Source organism: Labrus bergylta, chromosome 24, assembly GCF_963930695.1.
Source record: "Labrus bergylta chromosome 24, fLabBer1.1, whole genome shotgun sequence".
Lineage (NCBI taxonomy): Eukaryota > Metazoa > Chordata > Actinopteri > Labriformes > Labridae > Labrus > Labrus bergylta.
The window spans coordinates 9,283,143-9,309,531 of NC_089218.1; the positions used below are offsets into that span (position 1 = coordinate 9,283,143).

Consider the following 26,389-nt stretch of genomic DNA (forward strand, 5'->3'; position numbering starts at 1 on the left):
AGACCTTATACTTAATGTTTCTATATTATATTCTACATTTAAACTTTACATTTAAGTTTGCTTCGGTCTCATCCAAAACCCTTAAAGTGAAGTTAAACACAGATAATTTACAGTGAATGATGAAACTCAGGTTTATTCCAATCATCACAATGTTTTATAATCAAACATTTTGAGTTTTATTAACTTGATGGACTAAAATGTGTTTTTCTTCTCCAACAGGAACTCTGTCGACATCTTCCAGGAGGATCCCCCGTTGGTGGCCGTCTTCCTGCTCAGGTAGGAGACTCAAAGCTTTCTTCATGTTGTTTTATTATGTTCCAGGTTTTAGGTCTTATAGATGTTTAGACTCAGGTATTTTCAGGTGTTTAATGTAAAACTACATTATTATTTTTTAATCTATTAGGTATCGTTAGTCGACAGCTACATAGCATTATGTTATGTTATGTTATGTTATGTTAAAGCTGATTTAAGGAGTTATGACCTCCTTTAGACATGGACATCCAGTGCTGGTATTACTTCCTGATCTAACGTAATCCTGAAGGTAGCATCAGTGTCCTGAATGTTACAGTTAACTATTTTCCCTGAAAATGATTTGAATCACTTCTCCTTTGACGGGTTAAAGAGAGTTTAACTTTTAACAGGACACTGATGCTACCTAGATCAGGAAGTAATACCAGCGCTGTGTGTCCATGTCTAAAGGAGGTCATAACTCCTTAAATCTGCTCAACATACAAAACTCATAACTCCACCTAAAACCTGGAACATAATAAAACAACATTAAGAAAGCTTTGAGCTCCTACCCAATGGGGGCTGGAGGATAGTGGGGGGGAAGGGGACTGGCTGGATGTAACCCCCTCACCTGTCACACCTTATTGTATTGTGCTGATGTAACATGTACAAAACACAGAGGTCATCATGTCTGTTCAATATTTTATTGTAATAAAACTACTGCTGTGTCCATTTTGGCACATTTCTTTAGAGTGCTACTCACACGTTTAGCTGTGTTGCACGTTCCATGAATGCACGATGCTTACAAGTTATACCTCGTTGTAAAGGTGACTGATCAGGCTTTCCAACGATATAAAATACAACACCAATTAGTATTATTAAAGAGGCCAAATAATTGACAAAATAATGTTTCCAAACTTTTTGAGGAGTTTATTTCCAACAATTATCAAAGCCACAGAAATCCTTCAGAATCAGCTTTACTGGCCAGGTGCATCACAACACTCAAGGAATTTTACTTTAGTAAACTATGCTCTCTTTGTACAAAGGTATAATATTAAATATCAACAATAAACTTAGAAGCAAAGACTAATATGTACAAGGCTAAATAGGATAATAGTGCAAAAGATGGTTAAGTAAACATGAGGTCATCCTTCATTTTAGAGTTGTTGCAGGACGTGACAAAGGAAGGGTATCACACATGAAACAAGGTTTAAAAGGAAGTAAATTTATTATCAAATCATCATAATTATGTAAATCAGTCATGAATGCAATGTATGGATGAGTGTAGTGTTGTAAAGTGGGAACAAAATCAAACCAGTTGATGGAGGCCTGGGAGAAAGAGAGGGGAGACAAGTTAGACTGGAAGCCACTTATAAGCAGAGTCCTGGTGGACTCAGGTGTACCCAGGTGGACTAATGGCCTTCCTGACTCCGCCTGCTGTCTGCCAAGCCAGGAAGCCAAACAAATGCAGACAGAGGGCGCCACAGCGCCATGACAGACACTACTATGTTTATCGTTGTAACACGAGATGTTACGTCCAAGACCGCTGCATAAGCAAGTCGTGAGCTGCTGCTGAAAGCTGCTGTTTATTCTTGTCTAGACAAAATATATAGAAATATAAATCATTTATTTAACATAGATTAAGAAACAAAGCTTAGACTTGAACAAAACAACACACAGATCCAGCAGGAGAAACATGGTCTTCATCTGTTTCTGTGGCTCAGGAGATAGATGGAGGACTTGGAGTCTGCAGCTTGTGGGTTCAAATCTTATCAGGACTCAGTGAATTTTAAAGGTGTTGGTCCAAAATGAAAGACTCCAGAGGAGAAACACTGTGAAGCACCTGCCAGTATGGATCCACAGGAAACACACCATTATCTTAAAGGTGTTGGTCCAATGGAAAGACTCAAGAGATCTGAGAAACATAATCAAGCATCTGTCTCTGTGGCTCAAGAGATAGAAGGAGGACTTCGAGTCCAGAGGTTGTGGGTTCAAATCTTACCAAGACTCAGTGAATTTTAAAGTCTAACATCTGAAATGATGAAGATAAATACGCCCGGAACACATCTCATAGTGTGAAGGTATCGGTAGTGTAGTGGATAAGATTGCGGTTTCCAAGCTCTGTATGTGGCGAGCCTAGGTTCAAATCCCACTGTGTCTGGTGATGGAGGATTTGGATCTTATCAGGCAAATTTTTAAGTGAAAATCTGAAATGACGATGATAAATACGCCCGGAACACATCTCAAAACAGGAAGGGACCAGTGGCCAAGTGGAATCATCCTTGCATCAGGAATACATGCACGCTGGTTCAAGTCCAGCTTCCACAGCACTGGTACCTGGCACCACTAGTTCCCCCTGATGTTTCATGAGTAACACAAGTACAGGTTTATGAGAAAGAAAATCAACTGTGTCTGAAGTTTTGTGAACATGTCAGAGCCTTTATTTAAAAGTGTTGGATGACTTAATGAACTAAATATAGTGTACTAACCTAAATTCATTAATGGTTCATTGTTCCCACCATGACATAAGATTTTATTTATTATATATACATATGGTCAATCATATATCAGGATAATATGGTTCAAAGTTAAAAGGAGCTCAAGTAAAATATGGAGCATCAGTGAAGTCACTAGAGACAATGTTTACATGGATCATTCAGGGAACAGGAAGTTATAAAGGAAACAGGAAGTTCAGGGTTCTTTCTCTAATCTGCACACAGCAAGCAGCAACAGAAATGTAAGTTCCTGTACTGAAGTTAAGGTTTAGCATTAGCATGTAGCTTAGCATTAGCAACAACTTGTATTAGTTTATTGTTTGAATTTATACAGAACTTTGGTAATGACTAAACTTCTTGTGTCTTGTAGTTTTCACTCCTTCAATCTGGTGAAGAAATGAAAAGACGAGATCATCTCTTTGCTCCCTTCAGGTGCAGCTCCTGCAATTCAAAGACAAAGTTTACATTTAGTTTAGACCAACAAAGTTTACATTTAGTTTAGACCAACAAAGACAAAGTTTACATTTAGTTTAGACCAACAAAGACAAAGTTTACATTTAGTTTAGACCAACAAAGACAAAGTTTACATTTAGTTTAGACCAACAAAGACAAAGTTTACATTTAGTTTAGACCAACAAAGACAAAGTTTACATTTAGTTTAGACTAACAAAGACAAAGTTTACATTTAGTTTAGACCAACAAAGTCTACATTTAGTTTAGACCAACAAAGTTTACATTTAGTTTAGACTAACACAGACAAAGTTTACATTTAGTTTAGACCAACACAGACAAAGTTTACATTTAGTTTAGACCAACAAAGTTTACATTTAGTTTAGACTAACAAAGACAAAGTTTACATTTAGTTTGAACTAACAAAGACAAAGTTTACATTTAGTTTGAACTAACAAAGACAAAGTTTACATTTAGTTTGAACTAACAAAGTTTACATTTAGTTTAGACTGACCAAGTTTACATTTAGTTTGAACTAACACAGACAAAGTTTACATTTAGTTTGAACTAACAAAGTTTACATTTAGTTTAGACTAACAAAGACAAAGTTTACATTTAGTTTAGACTAACAAAGACAAAGTTTACATTTAGTTTGAACTAACAAAGTTTACATTTAGTTTAGACTAACAAAGACAAAGTTTACATTTAGTTTAGACTAACAAAGACAAAGTTTACATTTAGTTTAGACTAACAAAGTTTACATTTAGTTTAGACTAACAAAGACAAAGTTGACATTTAGTTTAGACTAACAGAGACAAAGAGGTTCCTCATGGAGGAGCACAGCATGACTCGTGAGTAGAAATGAAAAGGTCTGGTTCATCTATCTGTAGAGAAGGTTAAAAATGTTTGACTTTAAATAAAAACTGTTTTTTCAAAGTTGTTCAAGTTGTTTCAATCGTCTTCTTTGACATGTCATGACTCATCGTGTGTGTGTGTCGCTCTGACTTACCAAACTCATAATACTGAAGGCTGCAGAGAAGACAGATATGGCGGCTACATGCTAATGCTAAGCTACATGCTAATGCTAAGCCACGTGGTATGCTACATCAGATGCAATACGTCACAAATTATAACGAGGCTAATGTTAAGCTACATGCTAATGCTAAGCTACATGCTAATGCTAAGCCACGTGGTATGCTACATCAGATGCAATACGTCACAAATTATAACAAGGCTAATGTTAAGCTATATGCTAATGTTAAGCTACATGCTAATGTTAAACTTTAACTTCAAGACAGAAACTCACATTTCTGTTGCTGCCTGCTGTGTGCAGATTAAAGAAAGAATCCTCAACTTCCTGTTTCCTTTATAACTTCCTGTTGATAAATCCAGAGCACTTCCTGTTGATAAATCCAGAGCACTTCCTGTTGATAAATCCAGAGCACTTCCTGTTGATAAATCCAGAGCTACAGATTCACAGATATAAGAAGACCGAGGAGTTCAGATGAAAAGAAACAAAGCTACCTGGACAGACAGGTGATCATTCAAATGATTTCGTCTGCTTGCGTTGGATGTTTCTCGATCTTCTCCTGAGTCCATTTGAACTTTTGTGATCTGTTGCTTTGGTAACCTCAGCATCGTTAACAAAAACAGGCCAATCAGAGTCCACATTTTGAAGGTCTCGGTCTGGGACTAGAAGGTAAAAACATCAAATAACTTCACTCCCCGGTTACGACCACAACCTTCCTGGTGTTACGCTCCAAGTGAGTAAAACGTCCCCTGCACACACACATATTTGTGACTCTGTGTGGTCTTAGTGTGCTCTTGACTACAACACTACCCTCAGCTGAGTTCAGACAAGGAGGACCAAAAGCTGTTGGGTTTTTAAATGACATGACACTTTAAATGGGGGGATGAAATACTCACACCGTGTCCTGGAGGCTCTTCAGATCCTCTGATCATTCAGCAGTCTGGACACAAAATGTGGATGAATTGAGGACACACAGACTAATGAATAATGGAGATGTGATGTGTTAGCTGGTACATACATGAGCTTCTGTAGTGTTGCATCTTTCTCCAGCTGTCTGTCATGAGTCTGCTCCAGTAACAGGCCCTGGTTCAAACAAAAAGGAGGAAAATAAAATGTATAATGTGGCCAGAGTTAATGTTGATGTCTGCTTGATAAAATCTGGCACTTCTAATTGAAGTAGTTTATGATTGTAAATGAATGAGCTCGTCCATCATCCTCTGCTGGTCTTGGATCTGGTGTCTGAGGCGGCTGAGCTGCTTGTGGTGCCTCCAGAGTTTTGTGGAGATGTACAAACGGATTTGTGTCCATCTTCTGCTCCTTGAGTTTCTCAACCAGACTCTGTTGGTTGATCTCATCATCCTGTGAATTATTACAAGAAAAGGACATCAAGTAATAAGAATTGAGAAAATGAAAGTATTTGTATTTAGAATCTTTAAGCAGGTTGTCTTCAAACTGTGCTTCTAATGTTGTGTCTTGTCTTTGACTTTAGTCTATTCTTGTCATCCAGCTGTTTGTACAGGTTGCTCCTCCTCGTATTTGATCCGCTCGTGGCAACAATATTATTTGACTTTTCTTTCACAAAGGTAAGAAGTATTTTCAGATGAAAAAAACAGTTAGTTAATTTAAAATGAGTAATGTATCAGAATGGCCCATTTACTTTTCATGTATTGTTCAATCCTAGCTGTAAATGAGCCATAGATGCTCCTAAACTAAAAGTCTGTGATATTATCAATGAACTTAATATTATGTTTGAAAGTTAATGGAGCACATAAGGTAGGTGAAGAAGACTTATGAGCATATGAAAGCAACTTTTTTAACTTGTAAATGTTTCTTTTTATGTGTTTAATCTGAACTATCTCAATGAGCTGTAAGACTCGTATCAAATATTTTAATCCTAATCAAAAAAAGCAGTTCAATCAAATTGATCATTTCAATTAAATCAATAAAATGGTTTGTGGTATTTTCATTAAGAAAACCAAACGACAATAAACTAATTAAATTGATTAAAAGTTTGAAAAGTAAAATGAAAGCTACTAGGAAAAGGTCTGAGGTAAAAATGCAGCTTTAATATAAATAATTTAGCAAACAATGATGTAAGACTCTAATTAAAGTTAAAGGTTTAAAATAAATGCATTATATCGTTTATAAATCACTTTATATAGAGAGGGCGCCCTCTGGTGGTTAGTTGTTGGTTACTGCACTTAAATAAGAAATGAATCAGACTGCTGTTTCTTTGAGTAAATCAAATACAGAAGGCTGGATGAAGAGATTGTTGTCTTGGTTTACCTGTTAGCTTTTTTGGTTGACTTGTTAGCTGTTGTTTTATTTACCTTTTAGTTGTTGTTTTATTTACCTTTTAACTGTTGTTTTATTGACCTATTAGCTGTTGTCTTGGTTACTTGTTAGCTGTTGTTTTATTTACCTTTTAGCTGTTGTTTTATTTACCTGTTAGTTGTTGTTTTATTTACCTTTTAGCTGTTGTTTTATTTACCTTTTAGCTGTTGTTTTATTTACCTTTTAGCTGTTGTTTTATTGACCTTTTAGCTGTTGTTTTATTGACCTATTAGCTGTTGTCTTGGTTACTTGTTAGCTGTTGTTTTATTTACCTTTTAGCTGTTGTTTTATTGACCTTTTAGCTGTTGTCTAGTCTTTAATGTTTGTTGTTTTTATCTTTCAGCTGTAGTTTTGTTTAGTTATAGATTTAGTTTAAAGTTGTATTGTCCGTTTTCTTTGATTTGTGTGTTGGATGAAACTTACTTAATCTACTTAATATAATTTACTTCCTAACTTTTTTTCTTAAACGACATACTAACCTAAATTCATTAATGGTTCATTGTTCCCACCATGACATAAGATTGTATTTATTATATATACATATGGTCAATCATATATGAGGATAATATGGTTCAAAGTTAAAAGGAGCTCAAGTAAAATATGGAGCATCAGTGAAGTCACTAGAGAACTGTTTACATGATATGTGAACACCAAGAAAGAAACTATTTATGTAGAAATGTCACTGTCTGCCTCTCCTCTCTCTGTATCGAGGTCATTGCTGAGTCCAGCCAGTGAGGCTCCAAACCTCCATGGAAATGTGAACAAAATGAGAGAAGATGCCGGTTTGAGGCGAACACACACAGACTGCACTGATGGTGAGAATTGGACGCAGATATCCATTTTAAAACCTGCAGGTTAGCGTCTGTTTTGGGTGCGAGCTGAACTGTACCTGTAGGTCTGTCTTGATGAGCGAGGCTCCTGCTTGGACCAGATAATGACAGATAGTTCTTTGAGACAGGGACGCAGCTCGGTGAAGGACCGTCTCCCCCCCTGGTCAACAGAAGAGAGAGAGAGAGTCAGATTACAGCATCTGACAACATCACCCGAGGAACAGACATCAACAGTGGCCCCCCTGCTGCTTCTTTTGGTGTCTTGTGTTTATGATGGCACATGTATCATCACATATAGACTGAACAGAGATCAGAGCACAGATACAGACACAGGCAGTTTGAAAGCATCATCATCTACACTCTTAACATTTAAATAAAGTGTTTAGCATTTTAAAAACCTCATGGTTTCAGTTCAATGTTAGATGTTTTCAAGCACAAATGTAATCTGTACTTACTGCAGTTTTTCTGTAGCGACTAAAAACTACTTAAAAGGCCGGGTTGGTGATTTTCTCCAGATCCACTTTTTAAGATTGTGGTTGAAATTGTCTTTTGATCCTGACAATGCAGGCAATGAGCTGAGGTCTGCTTCTGGGGTGGGTGCAGACGGAGCACTGAGGGAATGCTACTTTTAGAAAATGACCAACCCAGCCTTTAACCCAGACAAGACTCTCTCTCTGCTTTTTGTGTCTTGAGATAACATTTGGATTGAGTTGGCGCTCTACAAAATAAAGATTGATTGAACTGACTATTTGTTTTACAAGCCTGTCATTGAAAGTTTCCCATTTATTGAAACACTAAAGTACAGAAAGAAAAAAAAAACGACATATTCCTATTTTGAAAAGAACCCACATACATTCATTAATGGTAAAAACAACAACAACTACTAAGGATTCTTTAAATGAGCTACACATGGTGCAATGGCACCCCCTGTTGGCCTGTCAGAGATTGCTACAGGAAGTGACTCATCAAGCCCTGCCTATAAAGGAAGCAGGAAGTTAAGGGTTCCTTCTTTCATCTTCAAGGCTGCACACAGCAGGCAGCAACAGAGATGTAAGTTTCTTCACTGGACTGAAGTTAACAACTGAGCTTTCTTTTGTTGTGTATTAGTTTATTGTTCATTGTAGAACTTTGGTTATGACTAAACTAAATGTTCTTGTGTCTTGTAGTTTTCACTCCTTATTCAATCTGGTGAAGAAATGAAAAGAGGAGTTTGTCTGACTGTCAACCTACGAGCACCAAACACGTGGAGGACTGTACACACACCTGTGGAGGATGTAGAGGACCATCTCTTTGCTTCCTGCACTGGCAGCGTGATGACGTAACCTGCAGCCGGACGAGTCGAGTGACGTCAGGTCGGCTCCCTCCAGGTGCGGCTCCCTGCAGCTGATGATTCAATTCAAAGACACATGTGAGTATGTAGAAATGAGGTGCAAAGTCGTTGTTCTTCACAAACTCAACCAGCAGCTCTAGAGAGAGAGGATGTTAAAAACCACAGATAATTAAAGTTATTATCAGTGCTCTGTATGACGAGGTTCAAGGTCTTGGTCCTCAAAAGGATTTGATTGACTTCTCCTTTTGGGTGACAGATTTATCGGCTAACAATAAACATGTAAACTACTATAACTAAATAAAACACAGCTGGCAGATAACCAACGACATTAAGGACTAATGCACTACAGCTGAACCTGATCACAGATGTAACACCTCTCTCTCTCTCTCTCTCTCTCTCTCTCTCCTCCACAGACACAGAAGTCAATGTGATGCAGAATGGACACCGCAGTAGTTACTTTCCAAAAAAACGTAATGTTAACTTTCATGAATCAGTCCATTTTTATTCACTTGTCTCCAAACACTTTACAATAAGAAACATTTGTTTAGTTTAAACTAATTGTGATGTGTTTTTTTTTTTGTTGTAACTTTTAGGGGCAGCCTGACCAAAACAAGACAAAGAGCTGTTAACATGTATGCTACACCACGCTGCCTCACCTGCTTCCTTCAACATTTGGTGAGTATTTTTCTTGGCTCTTGAGTTTATTTTAACCGTTTGAGTCACATATAGTCATATACTTGATTTTATTCGTAGGGCAGAATGTACATGATGCTATAAACTTTTAAATTTGAATCTTAACACTCTCTCTGATGTAGATGTAGAGATTCTTTTGACTTAAATGATTAAAAATTAGTAATGTATCAGAATGGCACATTTTACAATCCTAGCTGTAAATTACCCATAGATGCAACCTGAAATGAACTTTCAACCCTGATGTCTTTGTTTCTTGTTTTCCAGGTGTTTCCTCGCTCTGTGCTGCATCTGGAAGGATTTTCTTTAGATTAAAGTTAACTTGTTAGCTGTTTTAGTTTTCTTTCAGTCATAGTTTGTTGTTTTCATCTTTCAGCTATAGATTTAGTTAAAAGTCTGTTTTCTTTAACTTTCATTTGAAAGCTTCAATAACATTTTAAAGTCTTAATTTGTTTCATGTTCGTGTTGTCAGCATCTTTAATTCCTAATAGATGTTTTGTAGGAGTTGTTTCCTTCAGTCACAATGCTGTAAAACTTGTTTAAACACTACAATAAATAAAACACACCTGGCAGATAACCAGAGCCTCACAGATGCAGAATGGACACAGCAGTAGTTTTATTAAAATAAAATATGGAACAGACAACCTCTTTTGTACATAAGCACAATACAATAAGGCGTCACAGGCGTCCCCATTAGGTAGGAGCTCAAAGCTTTCTTCATGTTGTTTTATTATGTTTAGGTCGTATAAATGTTTAGACTCAGTTATTTGATCCTTTTTGGAGTGGAGGAACATCAGGTGTTTAACGAAATAAGGATTATAAAAATGTAGTATTTCATTAAACACCTGATGATCCTCCACTCCAAAAAGGATGAAATGATTAAAATAACTGAGTCTAAACATCTATAAGACCTAAAACCTGGAACATAATAAAACAACATTAAGAAAGCTTTGAGTCTCCTACCTGAGCAGGAAGACGGTCACCGACGGGGGATCCTCCTGGAAGATGTCGACAGAGTTCCTGTTGGAGAAGAAAAACACATTTTAGTTCATCAAGTTAATAAAACATTGTGATGACTGGAATAAACCTGAGTTTCATCATTCACTGTAAATTATGTGTTTAACTTCACTTTAAGGGTTTTGGATGAGACCGAAGCAAACTTAAATTTAAAGTTTAAATGTAGAATATAATATAGAAACATTAAGTATAAGGTCTTAAGAAACATCTTTACCATACATTAACTGTCACAAGAACAAAGACTCTAATTAAAATTAAAGGTTTAAAATAAATTAATCAGACTTTTGTTTCTTTGAGTTTGAATTAAACACAGAAAACTGGATTAAGAGCTTTTACTTTTAAATTAAATAAAGAAGTTTATTCATATTACTTTATCAAGATTAACATTTAATCTCTGAACAGTAATGTTTAGAAAATCATTTTACCTCGGATTAACTAGTTTACATATTAGTCAATAAATTTAAATTGAGGTTATTGTTTTATTTAAACTCTTCAATCTGATATTAGTTTAAATTCTAAGTTTTGTTTTTAAAGTTTACTTTTACCCGGTGTTTAAACAATTAGTTTAACAGGAGAAAACAAGTTCAAAAGTTACCTTCATAATGTTGACAAATGTTATCATCATCTTACTTTGACGATGTTTCCTCTTGACAAACATTTAGCATGAGCATTAGCCCACGTGTTAGCATTAGCATACAGCCCCACGTGTTTCTCTTTTGTGGCTTTTCACACAAAACTGAACTTTTAAAGACTCACTGAGTATCTAGACTTCATCTCTCCTTCCCCGGCTCCTTCTTCTTCCACCGCTTTCATCCACAGCCAGGCTGCCCGCGGTCCGCATCGCTTACCTGCTCGAAACAATGATTACACACCTGAGAACACCTGAACACACCTGGGCGTGATTACCGGAAGCTCCAACAGGAAGTGTCGCAGAAAGTTTCTATGGAAGAAATGAAAAAGTTATAAATAAGAGGACACATAAACAAGACTAAGTCAAAAATCAAATGTTTTATTGATAAAAAATATTTATTAATGTAATTTACTTGTTTTTATGTTTTTTTTTAAAAACTTTGAACTCTTGGTAACCAAGCAACATGAGAAAGTCAAACTCGGGTCACCATGGTAACTAACTGCATTCGTTAGCAGGGGACGAAGCTAACCTGTTTTCCGGTCTTTAGGACACTGACTGAATTGTTACTCACAGATAAATTCACTGCTGAATGATGTTTACCTCCAGTTTCTCTCTTCCTCTCCCTGTCGTTCTCCAAAGTGTCTAAGAAGCAGATAAATGAAGACACGGGATGAGTGAAAACTTTGTACTGAAGCTCCGAAGTTAGTTTGAGATACTAATGTGTAAAGATGGAGTTTAAAGGTGAAACTGCGCCCTCCTGTGGTCACTCTGTGAATTACTGCATTTGGAAGTTTTGTTTTTTTCACCTTTCTTGTTCTAGATACAAATTCAAACTGCTTTCTTTGTTTTATTTCTTTATAAATAAATGTGACTTGACTTAATCACAGATCAAATATTTTTTTAATTATAAAAAAGCAACTGTTTACTGCTTATGTTAATTAAAATCCATTGTCTGTTAATCACACATGCATGTTAGTCTCTCAAAGAATCTGAAGTGTAACTTCATTGATTGCATATTCTTGTGTACGTTGGAGCGTTTCAATACTGAGGAAGAAAGCAGATCGTGTTCCCATGACATATTAGGCAATATATTTTTCTTATTTTCTTATTAGTGGTAGATAATTAAAGACTACAATAAACAAGTTTCCTCAAAATCAAAGAAAACACACAATAAAAGCTGTAAACTACTATAACTAAATAAAACACAGCTGGCAGATAAGGTTTTGTTTTGAATCCACGTCTTTTTAAGCCTTTTCTGCCTCGTAATTATCGGGCAAAAATATAAATTCTTTGACTTCCAAGTAGAGTGAATGTAATCACTCAAATGTGTCTACAAGGTGACTGGTTACTGCACTGACCTGTATCTAACTTAAACGTAGTGAGGGTTTTTACCACACCTCTAAGAGCAGATAAAATGATCATCAGAGTTCAACCACTGACGAAACAAAGACACTGAAAGAGAGTACAGAAAGAAGACTTGGATGAAATGAAGAAACTTCTCAGTTGACAGTTTTGGTCTCACTCCAAGTCTGCACTCAGAAAGAAGAAAAGAATTGATTTGCTTTCTTCAGAAGAAAAAAAAGAAAACAGAGTGTTGCTTACAATCAGAGGACAGGTTATTCTGTCTTAGTCTGTCTTAGACAGACCCCTTTAGAAGACAGACTAAAGGGGTTTCACACTTGCAGAAAACTCCTGATATTTGCAGGAGGAGCTGTATGTGTGAAGTCCAAACTTTTCGTTTGGACTTCACCCAGAGTTTCTCCTGCCAGAACCCTACTGTAGTATTCTTTTCAGCAGTTAGTCAGAGTGAGCTGATGTGAGAACGCAGCAGAATATTATCTGGAATATTCACCTCGGAATCTCTGGAGCAGTCCTCCTGTAATGATCTAGATATTTTCAGGAGTGCAGATGTGAAAACGACTTAAATCCACGCCTTTGCATGTAGAACAGTTAAATTCATGCAACTGGACATGTTTAGATTTTTATACTTTCTGATTCATATTTCTTTCTCTGTATGTTAGATGTCATGCATGCAACAACACATAAAGAAAATGACTCTTAAGCTGATGCACTATTCAGTGTAGAGCAACAAACTGAGGCTGCCTCTACCTGAACATCAAACTCTTCAAATCCAAGCAGATTGTTGGTCTGAGCAGAGCAAGAGGAAGAAAAAACACACAGCAAAACTTAGCTCCCATTACTGGCCAAACCCCATAAAAACATCTCCAAATTTAAGCTTTGGTTACTGGTTTGTGACACAACAATACTTAAAGCAACTACATTTAAGATCAATAAGGACAAAATAACAGATAAACACAGACAGAGTAAAGCTGGGTTTAAATTTCTACACATCTACTGGTTCATCTCAGATGGACATATCGTGCAGTTTACTCGTCTACATTCATCTGAGGTGTTGTTTCTTTACAGGTGATGAATTAACAGAAATCTTCACCTGTAAAAAAAAAAAAACCCTGTGCAGACTGTCAACAGCAGTATTTAAAGAGGTGCACACAGAAGCTGGTTCAGCAGCTTATCAAAATACTCACTACAGCATCAATGTCTCTGTAGTCATCAGGAGACATGGGCAACATGTTGTCCTGCAGTCTGGACGGATGTCTGAACAGAAAGCAAATCCAAATTAAATCTGCTCAATGCATTACCAATAAAATATTTGACATGTGTTTAAAAAGTGACATTCTCTGCTCACACTTCAGAGACAGAAATGAGCTCTGTCTTCATGTAGCCGCTCCTCTCTGGATTGTTCTCCACATCCATGGGCTCCTGAGCTAAAAGTCAAATAAACACAGATTCAACTTTAACAGCATTTAGTCCCCGATAAGCATTAAATAAACGAGCAGTTTGCAATAAGATACTTTGCTGAAATTACGGGTAATAAAAAACCTCTCATCAGCTCGTTTGTATAAAAGGTCTAATGTTTTTACAGCACCTGCAGATTGTTAGTTTAATAAACACTCTTAAAAGAAGCATTAAAACTTGAAATTTAAGACAGCATCATATTTTATAAACAGATCATATGGTGTTACTGTGGAACCAGAACACTGGAGCTGGACATGTGAGACTTACTCTCTGTGTGAGCAGAGAGGGTTCTCTGGGATGTTCTCTGCAGCCGTCACTTTGTAGGTACAGATGATGTCGAGCAGAGAGACGGCTGACAGCTCCTTCTTCTCGTACGGCTCCACAGAGTGAAAGAGAGAGAGAGGGAGTAGACAACTGTTCTTCAATTTAAATATCAGAAAATGTCAGATACTGAGTGAAAGGTTTTGGGGTAGCACAGCACGACCTATCTGAGCATATTGTATGTTTTTGGTTTAATGCTGGTGCTAAAGGGCGATATCTACTGGATCAAAGAGTCTCACATTCTTCCTTTACATAACACATGAACAGCATCAGTCCTTCACTCACTGCAGAGGTCGTATTCCATCCAGGTAAAGGTGATGGCTCCCTCTCTGCTGCTCTCACTGAACCTGAGCAGGAAGGTCCCGGGACACTTATCACTGAGCAGAGCCTTCTCCCTCTCCTTACTGATGAAGCCCATGATGGAGTTTGTCAGCCAGCATGTTGAGCTGCTCCTGGTTCAGGCCTCGCTTGGTGACGGAGGAGAACTGCCAGCTGAGGAGCTCGGACAGCTGAGACCACTTGGCCTGCGGAGGGCTGAGGAAGAACTTCAGATTCTGAGGGAGAGGAGAGGAAAGAAGAAGAGATGGAAACACAAAAAGTCAAACCATTTGGTTTATAGAACTCTGATCTTTTAGCAAAACTTCAGTTAAAGACACTCTGTTACGAATAGAAGACCTTTATTCAAAACCTTACTTAATATAAAAAGCACAGGCATCAAAATATACTCAAAAGACCAGCCGTAAAACAGCTATACACGCGTCAACATTTAGACTGTATTAATGGTCTGTTTATGAATTTAAGGTGGCAGCTGTGAAACTTGTTTAAATCATTAAGATATCACCTAACTGTATGTTTGATATTTGTGATAAGTAAACATCTGTAATCATCAATGAGAGTCCTGGTTGTGTACCCTGGGCTCGGAGGTCAGCATGTTGTACTAGAGGATGGAGGCCCAGCCGCTGGGCAGCTGACAGACGTTAGAGATGACAACAACAGGCAGGGACATGGCCTATAACAACAAAAACAGCAACAAACATCAGGAAATAATCATAAACAAACTCATAAACTCTATAGTTTGACTGTAGTTACTAATCATGTCCACTAGATGGCAGCCAAACTATGCGGTTTCATTTAACATCCAATATTTCCCCACTTCCGTTCGGGGTCGATGGGGACAGTGTACCAACGATTTGTAGTCTAAAAATAAGACCATTTTAGTTTAAATTAAATAAATCATTCGATTGTCGACAGAATAGCTAATGCTTCATTTTTCAAGACATATATGAGCTAACTACGCTCTCAAGAGTGGGAAAAAATAAAATGTTTTTTAAAACACAAATGTAGTTCCACATTTTGTCCATTGGGGGCAGTATAAACACAACAAGCAGTGTAAAGATGGAGAATCAGGCAGATTTACACTTTGTTTTCTAAATAAAAGCTTTAAACACTTTAAATTATAATCAAAATATTTTTTATTTTCTGCAGGGGATTTATGTATGAAAGTCTGTCGTCTAATCTAAAGTGTGTCACATTGATAGATGAAGCAGACACACTCTGCTATACTAGAAATAGTATAGATTTTAATGTAGTGCAATATTGATTAAAAAAATTCGAAATGATTTTTCCTGATATGTTTTGTATCAGGAGACTTGGCAGGTAGAATAACTGTGTTTTTACAAGTGTAAAAGTATTTCTCTTCCCGGCACATGTTTCTGGTAAATTCATTCATTTACACATTGTAGAGATTTTATTACTTCTACTTAAGTTTACACTTTTCATTCTACACACTGACTTGGTTTTTCTAGGATGTACAGAAGAGATTGTTCGGGCCCATCTGGCGCTCCAGGTTCGGTCCGTTTGACATCGTTAATGTGGCGACTCCAGAGCTCATAGCTCAGGTAATCCGACAGGAGGGTCGGCATCCAGTTAACATTTACTTATGTGCTTTGAATATTTTACTCACTGATATTCATTCAACCTTTATTTATACTCGAAAGATCATTGAGGGGCAACCCTCATTTACAATGACATCGAGTAATTACAGAAATCATTTAAAACAGACATTAAATCAAAAATAAAAACAGGGGACAGATAATACAAGACTGCTAAAATCAGTCTACAAAAGGCTAAACTGTACTAAGATAATTAAGCGAGTACAAAACTGCAATAAAAAAACACACTTATGTAAAACAGTTACAAACAGAGGTTGGGAGGCTTAAAATCAGGTTTCTAAAATGCCCAAAAGGTAAGAGTTCATTTCCCTCAAGAAGATGCTGTATGTTGTTCCATGAGTCCGGTGCAGAATAAGAAAAAGCAGATTTTCCCAGTTCCGATCTGACTCGAGGAACATTGAACAGTAAACGTCTTGAGGAACGTGTCTGGTAACGCCCAGTCGAGAGATGGATAAGTTCTGTCAAAACGTGATCTTTACATGACAGGGGGCATTATAAATGTTCTGACCTGTAGGTTCCTCTTAATCTCGCGGATGTTGTGTTGTAGCAGGAAGTTGTTTTCTAGGGCGAAGCGGCTATGTTGGTCGTCGAGCTGAGCCAGGAGGTCGTGGAACTGAACTGTGGCTAAGGAATCCTGCATCGCCACTGTGTCCCTGAAGAGGCACGGAGCACAAGACAAATGAGGCTCTGATCTCTATTCTTGAAAAGTAAAAACTTTTGTTCTACTTTACAAAAACCCTCTCACCAGTCGATGCTCTCGATCTACTTGCTCAGGTATTGCCTGATGTCCATGGGGAACGAGTCATTGTAAAGCTGCTCCACCTGCTCCAGGTACTTGCAGTCCAGCATCTGAAGCTGGTTCCACTGCGCCATCTTCTGGTGAACAAAAGCAGATTCATTCAGTGTTAAGAGCTCGGAATTAAAGGTTCGTTTAGGTACATTACTTTTTTTTAAAAGGTTGAATAAAAAGTAGAACTCAGAGGAAAAATAATAATCTGTGTGAACTCTAAAATAAAGAAACTATTTAAGGTTTACGCAATGTCTGAAATTATGATTATGTAGTAATGTTATTGTTGCTATTCAAGATATTTCTCAACATGATTAATATTAGAGAACTGATGTTGCATTAAGTTTTCCTTCTCTATTTTGCTTTGGAAATCCAGTCCGTATTTGTCTCTGCAACCTTGCAGCCTTCCCAAAGCAATACATTAAGTTTTAGCTTATCACTTTGGGATCTTAAAATAAAGAAATAATGCAACAATTTGATAATCATATCTGTTTCCCGTCCTTCAGGTTGAAAATGAAAGGAAAGGAGTCAGGTTGAATGAACTCTTGGGGTTAAAGACATCTTATTAGAACGAGCAACTCAACTCAGTGAAAGGCTGGATTCATTTTTCTCTCAGTTCAACAACCCAGCTGGAACAGTCCCTCCTCCTTCTTGACTCTGTGCTGCTCAGAGAAAACTAAAGTGGAGGTTTTATCCGGGAGGATGCGGTAAAATCACATATCTTTCCTTCTCACCAGAAGATTCTTGTATTTTAGATTTTAAAAATGTGAAATTAATGTTGTTCTCTGCAAAAATGGAAAGAATTATGACTTAAAAAAACATAATGCAAAAGACAGATGTTAACTGACCCTTGTATTTGAGAACCTGCAGAGAATAATATGGCTTAACTTCAACTAGTGCTTAAAACTGGTTGTTCATTTGTCTTTGTGTGTACCTAAGTATGGCTGGTGCATGGTCATGTGTGTGTGCTCTGATAGGAACAGGTATAGAGGTGTGTGTGTGTGTGTGTGTGTGTGTGTGATGTATGGTTCAGGGTCCTTTTATAAATGTGTTTTGGATTTTATTTATGATTCTGAATCTATTTGTTCTTTTTTTTATAATGCATTGTGTTTTTGTTGTATCTTCTGTGAAACACATTGAGTTTACAATTGTATATGTGCCATACAAATTAAACTGAATTAAATCAAAACATGCTTCTTCTGCAAAACAAGACAATTTAGGAAACATATGAACTCACAAAACTTACTTTATTTATGATTATTATTCCTTATTTATAAGATTGCAAAGTTGAATACAGAAGGGGTCCTGGTAAGTTTCCTTTTCCTCACTGCCCCTAGCAACAGTCACTGCAGCACAAATCTCACCTGAACTTACCTGAGCAATCTAATTTATGTAAACATAATATCATCCAGAAATCTTTTTTAAACAGAATTCCTCTATATCACTATAAAAACTAACACTATAGAACAAAAGACACCGAACTATCATCATTTGTATTGGTGAGTGCGGTCTACATGTGATTCTCCTGCTGTCATAATTAGGACATTAGATACAGGTGTGCAGGTAATAACTCATTTTTGGACTTCCAATGGGTGGGCGGTAACGGATTAAACACTATGAAAAACTTACATTTTGGTTTAAATAATTACTCGTCGAGATAGCTAACAAACAGACTTTAAATAAATATCTTTAACTCCTCTATCGTTTGAAATTATCAACTTTTATCACCAAGTTTAACTCGTCATTTTTAGTCAGTGACAGTGCATCCTATTACGACAACGAACAGCAGATTTAGGCAGAATATTGTCACAGCGGGAGATAATATGTGAACAAACCTACCTTTAGGTCAGAGGAATCGTGGAAAATATCTGACAGAAAAAGTGTTTTTTATTTCCTAAAAAGGAAATTGTACAGCTTCTTTACCAAGCAGCTCCTCAGCCTTCTGTCGGTGTTGTGTACTGTACTTTAATGCACAGCTGTGCGGAAGCAGCGTAAGCCAATCATCGCTTAGGCTCAACAACATGAGCCCGCCCTTTCATTTTCAACAGCCAATGAGAACGACGGACAGTGGCTATTCTGTCAGTTCGCAAGCTCACCCTGATACCATTAACAAAACGTGTGTTTTTTCATGAAAATACTCAGTATATGTGCAAGATAAAGGAATAAACACTTGTTCTTATGTGCCTCAAAGGAAACTGTCGCTTGTGGACATCTGCACTCAGCTTCCAATCAACATCAAGCCTCCCTCTGTGATCACTGCCCTCATATTATGATCAGCTGATCATGAAAAGAAAAACTGTCCTTGCAGCTTATGCACGATTTTACCAGCCAGTCAGTGATGGTAATTCTGAAACAACCTCGTAAACAAAGAAGGTTCAGATGTTATCCATACCTGCCTCTCCATGGAAGCAGGTATGAGTTGAAGTTTGGATCAGAGCATCCATGCAAACCAGTATATCTTAACTCCTACACAGCGAAGAGTTTTTACTGCCAACATCATTTTCATAACAATTGAACTTAAAAGTAGAGAAAGTCCTGTAGCTGCAGTTCTTAAGATGTCGACTGGATGCAGCTTCATTCTGACTAATGCAGGAAAATCATTCTGTCCACTGAGATAAAGATTCTCTGTGGCAGCTTTGGAAAAGCTAACCAGAGGAGTCGATGGTAACTTATCAGGTTAGACTCGTGCTTTACAATTAGGCTCGACTAAAACACCAGGCTGGTTTTGATTCATCGCCAGCCCCTTTGCCGAACAACATTCCTTCTTTTTCTCTTTTTCTCCCGACTTTCCATCCCTACAGTTTTATCTGGAAGAAAAGACAAACATTTCCCAAACATACAAGATTCAAGTAAAGGACACAGAAAAAGTAATACACTTTCTCAACTGCACAAAAAGGTTTGATTCAAGATCACAAGCCCTTTGTCCTCAACCCACTTTATTACAACTTAACTTGCCAAACCATGCTTTGAAATGATCCCAGTTGATGTAATTTTGCAGTCATGTGAACACGATCCGGATAATTTAATGGAACCGGATAACTCTTGTGTCGAGTTGTTTGTTATACTTCCAATGTGTTGTGCATTGAAGCTATAAAACACCAAGCTTGGAAAATCTTTTACAATACTGCACTTGCATTCAAACATTAAGTTCTGAAGTTGTGGACAACTTCATCAAAAAAAAACAAAAAAAACAAGTCTCTCAGTCCAACACAGGCTCAGCCTTTCACTTTCAGTAATACTTCAATTCTACCCATTAACTCAGAGCATGCTCAGACAACTTACTCTGTTAAATTATTATGCTGCAAGGAAAGGCAGAGCAGCAACCACAGAGTTAGTTTCTGGTTGACTTTGCATGCTTAATGCTCCTGAAGGTATTTTCTATCACTCAAATCACTGTGATGCATCTCAGCACAGATCACAGAGGAGTTTGAAAACAAGCTTTGGGACGAGGGAAGGACAGTCTGACAGCTCAGAGTCATTAGGTTCATGTTTAAAAAAAATTAAAGGCACACATGGAAGACACAGGGATCGTTCTGGTCAAGGTTCAAGTCAGGACAAGTTTTCAATCTATCTGTGCACTTTAGAATATGTTCTCCTATAATTTTACTTATGTTTTATCTCCGTTTATAGTGATGAATGACTTTCGTTGTATATTATCTCTTTACTAACACATGTGCTTGCATTCATAGATGTCATCGAGTGCGTCAGATTTGGAAAGCATCAGCACGAGTTAACAGTGCGACACATGAGGAAAAAAACAACTTCATGAAGGACAAGTGACAGTTGCTTTTCTGTAATAATTCCCCCCGATGTTCATTGCACTTTGTGGACATGAAGTATGGTTTGTAATGTCTCAGTATGCACATAAATATAATGCTCCGAAGAAAGCATGATGCATGGAGGAGCGATGCTAAGCACATACATGCAGAGCTAAAACCTAAAGTAGGACCACAGTTTCTGTTGTTTTTATCACATGTTTTAAAATCAGCTGTAAGCCAAACTTGTGAATTAAGAAACAACTTCAGAGTGCCCCTTTCTAAATGAGATGCTCCTGGGTCTTAGTTTAGACTTGAGACAAAATATTTTGCATCCCTTTCACTGAAAACAAAGCTTCTAAAGTTAGCCTGCAGACACCAGGGTCTCCTCAAGAACAGCCACAGTGGTCGACCACCATGGATGGGAGCTTTCCATAGATTATCTGCTCTTTGTGGTTGAAGTACAGCATATTGATGAGCGACATTTCCCTTGGCCTTGTTCACCAGGTGAGCTAGAGGACTAACTCTGAGTCCGAGGATTGCGTGTTCGAACCTCACCTGGGTCCAGTGAATTTTAAAGTCCAAATACACCTGGAGGAAATCCCAAAGTGTGAAGGGATTAGATTCTTAACTCTGAAGGCACCCATGGTGGAAGTGCTGAGAAACAAAGAAACATCATCACAATATTTTCAGGAATTGTGGACAATCAGCTCTGATCACAGTGAATGGAGAGGCCTGTTATTAACAGTCGTGATAGGATTACTAAATTACTCCACTTATTCATAATCTTTTAAGGTACTTCTACTTTACTTTTAGTATTTTCTGCTCCATTTATTTACGTGATAAAGTTCCCCATGATTATATAATGTAATAGGCTACATATTGGCTTTACTTACACGAAAAATGCTGCATACACGTTATATACATTCATTATGAATATGTGATGGCTAAAAATAACGACAGCTAAGTAGCACTAAAGTATATATTTTATTATGATTAAATGCTTTGTTGTGCTTCAAATGATCGACATGATATTGAAGGTTTTAACTCTTTGTGGCTTTAATGTAACTTCTACACTTTACAACCATAGACTGTAAATATTACAACACAGCTCACCTGGAGGTGAACAGGTCAGGTCTAATTAACCGCTGCATCATGCATTCATATCACACTGCTGCCCTCTGCTGGCGATAGGTTGCAATTACATCCAACAGTCACTATAACAGAAATGTATCCTCTTTTTAACCTTTTTTCCACCACATAAATGTGTGGAAAAATAGAAATAGTGCAGTTACTTCTGTATAGCATACAGTAGTATGATGTTTCCTCGCTCTGTGCTGTAGCTCCGAGGTAAAATGATTTTCTAAACATTACTGTTCACAGAGCTCAGAGATTAAATGTTCATCTTGATAAAGTAATATGAATAGACTTTATTTATTTAATTTAAAAGTGAAAGCTCTTAATCCAGCCTTCTGTGTTTAATTTACTCAAAGAAACAGCAGTCTGATTAATTTCTTATTTAAGTGCAGTAACCAACAACTAACCACCAGGTGGCGCCCTCTCTAGATAAAGTGATGAAATGCATTATTTTAAACCTTTAACTTTTAATTAGAGTCTTACTTACTTACTTATTTATAACCATTTAAAAATGCATAAAAAACAATTGTGAACAGCACTAGATTTAAAAAGTGACATTTAGATCCAGTACAGCACGTTTTTTCTTCTTGTAATCTCTGTGCAAAAGTTTGCAAATCCCCATGAAAGTTGAGTGGATGACTCGAGTTCGCAACTTTTGATCTACACGTGTGCTCAAGAAAGGAAGCTTACCAAAGAAAAGAGAGCAAGAAACATCTGTAGTGCCCATCTGGTCTAACTGATATATTCAAGCTCCCTTTACAAAGAGATGGAAAGACATGAGCTCAGAGTTGGGAGGGAAATGTCAATGTTAAAATGGTTATGTGAAATTTGAAATCAAGACTACTAGGAGAGCATACAGTAAATGCAGCACACAGCTTAAAGTGTCGCCTGTCTGATGTCTTGCTTGCTACATTGAGAGGCTATGCATTGCATTCATCTTCTTCCAATCATCAACCAGTAGTCCAACATCACAGAGTTCTCAAAACAAATAAGTTACATAGAAAAATAACAGAGAATTAAATACTTCAGTTTCAGAAAAATAGGTTTAACTGTCATTTTTTTAAATCTCTGTGGATGAGTTCAGTGCTGTCCCTTAAATATGTGTCACATGGGTGACTGAGACCTTTGATCATTTAGTCAAGTGCAGTCTCCATGCAATACGTGAGCTCGCGTTCATGTGTCTAGAAAACTAAAATGACTAATTTCTGCTCATGCAGTTAAGTACATTTACATGTGTGACGGTGGAAAAGCGGGTTTCTGCTGCGTCGGGTGGATGGTGTTCGTAAAGGCTAGAGCAGGCTTAGAAAGCTAAGACTATCAGAGGCTGAGCTGTGAGCCCAAAACATGGATGAAGGAAGACCTGAAGCATACGATCAAATACTCTTCAGGGATGGTCAGAAATCCTTAAGAGCAGCCTTCTTGTTCTGGACGTTTACCTTTCAATAAACTTTTAAAGGAGGTTTGGGACTGCAGCAGGCTAAACAAACGAGCTGCACTGAAAGTTTAGGAGGTGGAGATCACCAGTACATGGTGTGTAGGTGGTACAAATGTTCTTGTGAAGTTTTTGGACATTTATTAGTTCCTTTTTAACAAATGTAAAAGGCCAATTTAGACTCGAGAATGGATATTTTCCAATGGATATTTTCCACTCCTTATATTGTGTCGAACACAATGTTTCCTTTGCAACAATATGTGACATTTATGCATCATTGTGTCACAGTAATATTAAATGTAGGAAACATTCAAACTCCCAAACCTCCTTTAGATAAATGTCCTTTAAAAAAGTGACAGTGTACTCTTGATATGATGCAGTGACTTGAAAAAAGCGAATTCTACGTTACAAATCTACTACATCCACAACTTGCATTAAGCGCTTCAAATCCAAGCAGATTGTTGGTCTGAGCAGAGCAAGAGGAAGAAAAAACACACAGCAAAACTTAGCTCCCATTACTGGCCAAACCCCATAAAAACATCTCCAAATTTAAGCTTTGGTTACTGGTTTGCGACACAACAATACTTGAAGCAACTGCATTTAAGATCAATAAGGACAAAATAACAAATAAATACAGACTGAGTAAAGCTGGGTTTACATTTCTACACATCTACCGGTTCATCCAAGACTGCTGCATAAGCTGCTGCTGAAAGCTGCCGTACTGCTGCTGTGTGTGCTGCTGTTTATTCTTGTCTGGACACTGCAGGCCATATAAATCATATATTTAACATAGATTTAAAAAAGAGGACTGGATATCAACCCCACCTGTGATTATTTGTTTTTAGATCTGCAGTGCTGAAACATGCATTTATTTGTGCAGTGCAATAACAATCCGAGCTCATGAATGTCTCTTTGTTGAATATGTGCAGAACACACTGGTTTTATTTTGTGCAGGTCAAAAACCACAACAGTAAGTCAGCTCTTGAATGTGTCTTTATTGTCAAACGCGTCAATAAACATTGTGTCCATCAGTCACCTCTGGCACCTGAAGTGATAAAAGAAAAAAAGTGAGAAGGAAAATAGTCCGTCACTTTGTCTTGTTCTGTAGTTTTGTTTTCTGGTCATTAATGCCCAATCGTTGTTTCTTTCTGCTGAGGTTTGTTTAGTTATAGAGTTAAAGTTTCATTGTTTCCACTTGCAGTCTCTTTAATGTTTAATTCTTCTCATGTTTGTAACTTCAAGTGTTGCTTCAGATTTAGTCTTTATAGTCAATTGTTAGAGCTTTGTGGTCTTATTGATGTAATGGTTTTTTAAGTCTCAGTATTTCAAGCAGTTTTGGGATACGTTGTCAAATAATGTAATTTGCATGTTACTTTATCTACATTAAATCGTTTAAGTTTTAACTATTAAAACTTATGTTAAAATATGATTTACTATTAGAACATTGATTGTTAGTCAATAACTAAAGCTAAGACCAACCAGTGAACTAAAAACAGCTAACAGGTAAACTAATCAAGAGGAAAATCTTACCTTGGAGCTGCAGCACATTGATGACTCTTGAGACTTTACACAGAGCAAGGAAACACCTACAAGAGTGACAAATAAGTGTTAACATAACAAATAGTGGAGCAGAGAGCTTGTACTGCCACTGTGAAGCACACCTGCACACACCTGTTCACGGTGCGTTCACGGACCGGCGGAGGACTCGTTTGTTTGAGATGGCAGCCTGGAGAAAGATGCAGAGAGATGACAGGTGATCAGACAAAGGTAACAAATGTACGTGAATAAAGAACGTATTTCAATTACTTTTGAATTAATGTGAAATAACTGTGTGTGTTGGAGCTTTTTTCTATTTGGAGTCAGTATAAAGTTGCTGATGTGGTCCATTCACGTCTACCAGCACTTGTGTTGATGGAGAAACAGCGCCATCTGGTGGGAAGGTTTGTTCTTACACGTCTTGGTCAACAGAGGACTCGATAGTCTTAGGAAGGACCCCCTTTTCAAACATGTGAAAAAGCCACGATGGACACCAGACAGGACAGCATGCAGATGGTGTTGAATGGCGAGCGCTGAATGTAAACGGCATCCACCAAAGTGCAGCCTGGGAGATGTAGTATGACAGGCAGATTGAACACCGGCTCGCCCGCACAGAGCTCTCATCACAGACAATGACAGCCCCACACAGCCGTTGGAGACCCTGGTGAAGAGGATGCAGATGAGTTGGGGGGAGGGAGCATTATGGTGTAAGTCAAGTCTGAGCTCAGGATCCAGAAGGCCAAGATGCTGCTCTCCAGGCAGGTGAGGGACGTTCCCATGATCCCGACGACCACGATTGAGGAACGAATCACCCACTGCAGCTCTCTACCCGACGCCTAAATAAAAAGTACAATTGTTTAAAAGCCCATACAAGCAAGCAATGACATGAAATTACAATCTTGAAACCCTTATCCAGTAGTCTGAGCCCATAACAGCATAATGAGCCTAGAGCAGCTTGATCCAAATTGATTGGCGATTGACGATTGGCAAAACCATGGCTGCTTCTCCTCGCTCATACGGAGAAGGAGAGCTGTTAAGAGGTCAAGCTCCCAATCTGAAACACAAGAGGGAGACGCTGTTTAGCTGGGACACCACTGAGATGGTTCAGTAAAGAGCAGTTTTTATGGTGAGTAGGTGTTTGAATGAAGTCTTAAGGTACACCCGCAGAGGCAGCGACGGCACCAATCAGAATAGGTGGGATTCCAAGAACGAGGACGACACCTGCTGCTATGAAACAGATCATTCTGGCCGTAGATGTAGCGCTGGATGAACGGTGAATCCTTGCTGTGTAAGACAGAGATGTAATGCTAACAATCAAACCAAAGTGACCAAATCACCTACGTTTTCATATGGGTGTCATCTTTACCAAAACTCACGCGTCATTGTGAAGACTCCAACTTGCCAAGCTGACCCTCCTGTTAGCCAAAAAAGACATTTCTATTTGCAGCATGTGCAACAGCAGCTTTCAATATCATTTGATATGTTCAGTATTATATTCAATATTCCTTTTTTTTCATATTGGTAGAGACACTGCTTGGTAAAAGGAAGGGCAGGCCGCTGCTTGAGGCCCCAGGTTTAAATTGGCAGACAGACAAAAAAAAAAAAACGTACAACATG

General features: G+C 37.8%; 2 long non-coding RNA genes and 1 pseudogene across 4 annotated transcripts; 1 reads left to right on the top strand and 2 right to left on the bottom strand.

Moving 5' to 3' along the window:
- Positions 1–2,641: 2,641 nt before the first annotated feature.
- Positions 2,642–4,613, bottom strand: LOC136178141 (uncharacterized). The gene is made up of 2 exons (XR_010665502.1): positions 4,480–4,613; positions 2,642–3,164 (listed from the first exon to the last, which is right to left on the bottom strand). It is a non-coding gene; the product is annotated as an uncharacterized lncRNA (long non-coding RNA).
- LOC114920313 (uncharacterized) lies at positions 2,946–8,113 on the top strand. 3 transcript variants are annotated; one of them, XR_010665500.1, is made up of 4 exons: positions 2,946–2,965; positions 5,711–5,786; positions 7,249–7,352; positions 7,496–8,113. It is a non-coding gene; the product is annotated as an uncharacterized lncRNA (long non-coding RNA). The 3 variants fall into 3 exon arrangements; XR_003808635.2 differs by lacking the exon at positions 2,946–2,965 and adding an exon at positions 4,592–4,709; XR_010665501.1 differs by lacking the exon at positions 2,946–2,965 and adding an exon at positions 5,420–5,592.
- Positions 8,114–9,981: 1,868 nt separating this feature from the next.
- Positions 9,982–16,765, bottom strand: LOC109984196 (signal transducer and activator of transcription 1-alpha/beta-like; annotated as a pseudogene).
- Between the last annotated feature and the right edge of the window lie 9,624 nt (positions 16,766–26,389).